We start from the raw sequence: 5,000 nt of genomic DNA on the forward strand, positions 1-5,000 counted from the left end.
CTCTCTCTCTCTCTCTCTCTCTCTCTCTCTCTCTCTCTCTCTCTCTCTCTCTCTCTCTCTCTCTCTCTCTCTCTGTATCTCTCTCTGGAATCGCTGCCAATGAAAAGGCAGATCTCCTCGCCAAAAATTCCTGTAAACTGCCACTGCTCGACGATGCCACAACCTCACCCCCCTGCTACAAGATCATATACTGTACACTGTCGCTCTTCTAATCACTCTCCACCACATGAATGCAGAGCGCGCACAAAGCGTATCACTATAACACTACCACCACTTCCGTCACTTTCTCCAGAGTATCGCAAGCACGGACTCCTCGTTCGCAGGCACAATATCGTGATTGCACGGCTTCGCCTGGGTTTCAGACCGCTGTGGTAAGTATCTGAGGCGGGGGACGTACCACATTAGTCAACCAGCAAAATATGTGACCGCACCAATTCTAAGAGTCTTCACCATTACTGCCTCGAATGTCCCTCAGTAAGAAACCTATTTCCCCAAAGCCAAGTCTTAATACGTGTGTCATTTTCTCTTAACTGACAATAATCTGGACACTGTCCTAATACGGTAAATACAATTTGGTGGATGTTAAAACTTACCTTACCTTGATTACCAATATATTTCCCCTTACAGGATGTAATGGATCTCCTTAGTGTGGGTCTTGTGGTCTCTTGCAGTCTCTTTCTTTTTAATGTTCGTATGTTCTTATTATTGCCGTGCAGCTTTACTGTACGTAGTAACGTGACCTACGCGTCACGCATACTCTATAAATAGAAAGAACCTATTATACTAGGTTTGTCGTTTTATGGGCATAATAGATTTATATATTCAAAACAAGATTTCTCCCTCTCTCTATTTAACTTAGAAGCGTGAAAAAAGCATCAAATAAACCAACCAAGGAGATGAATTGGAATTTAAATTGAGGAAATCTACTTGAAAAAATGGTATGGGAAATTTCTCGTTCTTTTGCAAAGAACGTACTGACGAAATTAAACCTTCCTGAGATTGGGTAGTCGGAGGGAGTGGTAAAGGAGTAGGGACAAGATGGGAGTGAGAGGGAGAGGGGAAGGGTGGAGCCTGAATAGGCAGACACCTGAAAGCCATTCGGAAACCTACCGGTCCTCAAAGGAAACAGGTGGAGCCTTAGTATACTGGAATGGGAAAGGGGGAGAAGGGGGAAGGGGACGAAGCTACCAAAGAGTACCTCGATGCGGGCTTCATCTTAAGTAGACGGGAAAATGCTACTTGAAGAGAAACGCTCGAAGTTTCACAAGGTTCCTCTTCTAAGGGTCTTAGTCTACTGGAAGGGGAAGGGAAGAAGAAAAGGAGGAGGAAGAGGGAGAACCGGAGAAGCTACCAAAGAGTACCTCGATGTAGTCTTCATCTCTAGCAGAAAGGAAAATGCTTCTTGAAGAGAGACGCTCGAAGTTTCACAAGGTTCATCCTCTAAGGGTCTTAGTCTACTGGAAGGGGAAAGGGAAGAAGAAGAAGAATAGAAGGAGAAGCGGAGAAGCTACCAAAGGGTACCTCAATGTGGTCTTCATCTCTAGTAGAAGGGAAAATGCTTCTTGAAGAGAAACGTTCGATTTTCACAAGGTTCATCCTCTAAGAGTCTTAGTCTACTGGAAGGGGAAAGGGAAGGGGAAGAAAAGGAAGAGGGAGAAGGGGAGAAACTATCAAAGGGTACCTCGATGTGGTCTTCATCTTAAGTAGAAAGAAAAATGCTTCTTGAAGAGAGACGCTCGAAGTTTCACAAGGTTCATCCTCTAAAAGTCTTAGTCTACTGGAAGGGGAAATGGAAGAAGAAGAAGAAGAGGAAGAAGGAGAAGCAGAGAAGCTACCAAAGAGTACCTCGATGTGGTCTTGGTGTCCTACAGAAGGGAGAGCACTACTGAAATCGAGATACTCGAAGTTCCAGAAGGTTCCTGCTCTTAAGTCTTAGTCTACCGGAAGGGAAGGGGAGAGTGAGGAAAGAGGGGAGGAAAGGGGGAAGATAAGGAAAGGAAGAAAGGATTTAAAGATTATCTAGACGTCATCTCGAACTACCGAAGAAAGGCGAACGTTACTGAGGATGATATGCTCAAAGTTACAGAAAGCTACTTTTCTACCCTCAGATAATAGCAATGTGCCTTATCATGCTTTGATTTTCATTAAACTTAATTTCTGAAGTATTTTTGATAAGTTTATCTACCTGTTACAAGATTTTTATGAAGAATATTTTAAAACAGGACTCCTCAGGGATTCAACGGAAACTTCTGGGTATTAAAGAACCTTACAGGTCTGTAAGTTCGAAGAAGGACTGCTTTTGGTTTTCCTGAAGGAGGGAATGTGTTCCTGAAGAGGTCATCCTCAAAATTTCAGAAAGAATGGAGGTTAACCAATCCGTTATCACAGGTCTCCCTTTTAGGTGACCCACGCCCCTCAGGCAACCGGCAACAGCCACCGGGCGGGCCCGTAAGTCACTATTGTGTTCTTGTCTTGTAATTGTTAGTGCTGGGCATTGTAGGATGAGATGTTCAGTGGCAATGGTTAGTGAAGAAACGTAAATATCCCAGTGTGTAATATAATCCAGATTTATTATTATATTTCAATTCTTCTAGAATAAAAAATATCGCCATTGTGGAAACAAATATAAAACACAAGCTGCCATACAACGAAGAGGAAAGGTATAAAATCCTCTACTGAAAGAGTGAGTATACACTACTTAGTGTGAACACGCCATCTCGCACAGTTTACCAAATTCACTCAACATAAAACAAAACTAGAATGATTATTATCTTTACTGATTTTAATATCAAGTAATTCTTAATAACTTAATCAATTTAATTTCAAATGGTTCTAGTTAATCAATTTGATGTTGATTAATCTCGATTTCTTTTTTGTATCATTTTAATTCTAGGTACACTAGGGACAAGGATGATAAAAGAGACATAGGAAAAATAAAGTAAATAATGGAAGGAGAGAGATAAGACTAAAACAAACAAGAAAATCAATCTTGGGAGGGGAAGTGAAAGAAATAAGAAAGAGAAAAAAAAGGGAAAGAAGACAAGAAAAGACGTTGTGGAAGCAGCAGAGATGGAGGGGAGAGAGAGAGAAAGAGAGAGAGAGAGAGAGAGAGAGAGAGAGAGAGAGAGAGAGAGAGAGAGAGAGAGAGAGAGAGAGAGAGAGAGAGAGAGAGAGAGAGAGAGAGAGAGAGAGAGAGAGAGAGAGAGAGAGAGAGAGGAGAGAGAGAGAGAGAGAGAGAGAGGAGAGAGAGAGAGAGCGAGAGCTCGAGAGAGAGAGAGAGAGAGAGAGAGAAAGAGAGAGAAGAGAGAGAGAGAGAGAGAGAGAGAGAGAGAGAGAGAGAGAGAGAGAGAGAGGAGAGAGAGAGGAGAGAGAGAGAGAGAGAGAGAGAGAGAGAGAGAGAGAGAGAGAGAGAGAGGAGAGAGAGAGAGGAGAGAGAGAGAGAGATAAGAGAGAGAGAGAGAGGAGAGAGAGATAGAGAGAGAAAGAGAGAGAGAGAGAGAGAGAGAGAGAGAGAGAGAGAGAGAGAGAGAGAATTCAAAAGGAAGTAAAATTTGCAGGAAAAAAAAACGAAGAACAATAAAAGCTTTAAAATTGATGGAAGAAAAACAAGTAATGGATGGAAATCAGCGGGGAGAGGAAATAGAAGGAACGTGGAGGAGGGAAGGAAGAAGGGAGGAAGGAGAGAATAAGTGATAAGTGGAGAAAAGAGGGAGAAAAGAGGGAGAAGGGGGAGAAGGGGAGAGAAGAGAGAGAAGGATAATCGATAAAAAAACAGAATAATACCTTCACGGTTCGCTTATTATAACGAAGTGTGGTAGATTTTTTATGCATATTATGTTATCAAATCATATTACATCATCGTTCCTTTATGTAAAGTCAGCTCAAAAATATTCATAAGATCCTGACTATAGAAATGTTGTGGGAAGCTTACTGTAGTTCTAGTGATGACCTCCTCTCAGATCAATTCAGTTTTTATGTTGATAGTTTACATATGATAAAGAATTATACCTGGAAATATTTTGTTTAATAATCATTCACAGATGAGAATATATAATGTTAGTTGCTTTATCTATTTGTATCTATAACCTATATTATTCATATATCTATTCATCTACCTATCGAATTATCTGTTTCTATTTATTTGTGGGGTGGGGGAGGGAAATAGGGATGACTCTCCATCCACGAGATGCTAAGATGGGTTAGGGGCTAAATGGGTGTGAGATGGGCCTGGAATTGGCTGGTGTCTGTGCTTTGACTTGGCCACACCTTTGATAAGGTGGAAAAGTCCCTTTTATATGCAAGTAAACACACGCGCGCGCACACACACACACACACACACACACACACACACACACACACACACACACACACACACACACACACACACACACACACACACACACACACACACACACACACACACACACACACACACACACACACACACACACACACACACACACACACACACACACACACACACACACACACACACACACACACACACACACACACACACACACACACACACACACACACACACACACACACACACACACATCACAGCACAGTGCACGGTCCGGCTTTTAAGAAGAGTTTTCTTTTAGGCGTTGGGTTTCGTTGGTAGGGAGGCGACTTCTGTCCAGCGATGAAAGGCGCTGACCCAAGGTGGGTGCATGATCACGTGACCAGGGGAAAGGTCATGGGGTCAAATGTCTTATAGCAAAAATTGTATAAGTAAAGTCTTCTTCCATTGGATTATAAGTTTTTGGAATATAAGATAATTTTCAAAAACATGAATTAGAAAGTATAATCTAATTTTTATCTTAGTAGTCTGTCCTATTGAGAATGACTTATGTGACATTATACAGCGCTGTTGGTAGGCCAAGTCAACATGCTTCCTACTATGAAAGAGATATTTACTTACCAAAGCTAAGTATAATAAAGAAAATATATCCTACTTTAAATAATAATAATAATGATTGATAATAGTACATAAT

Source organism: Oratosquilla oratoria, chromosome 6 (genome assembly GCF_046742065.1).
Source record: "Oratosquilla oratoria isolate Oo_2021 chromosome 6, ASM4674206v1, whole genome shotgun sequence".
Lineage (NCBI taxonomy): Eukaryota > Metazoa > Arthropoda > Malacostraca > Stomatopoda > Squillidae > Oratosquilla > Oratosquilla oratoria.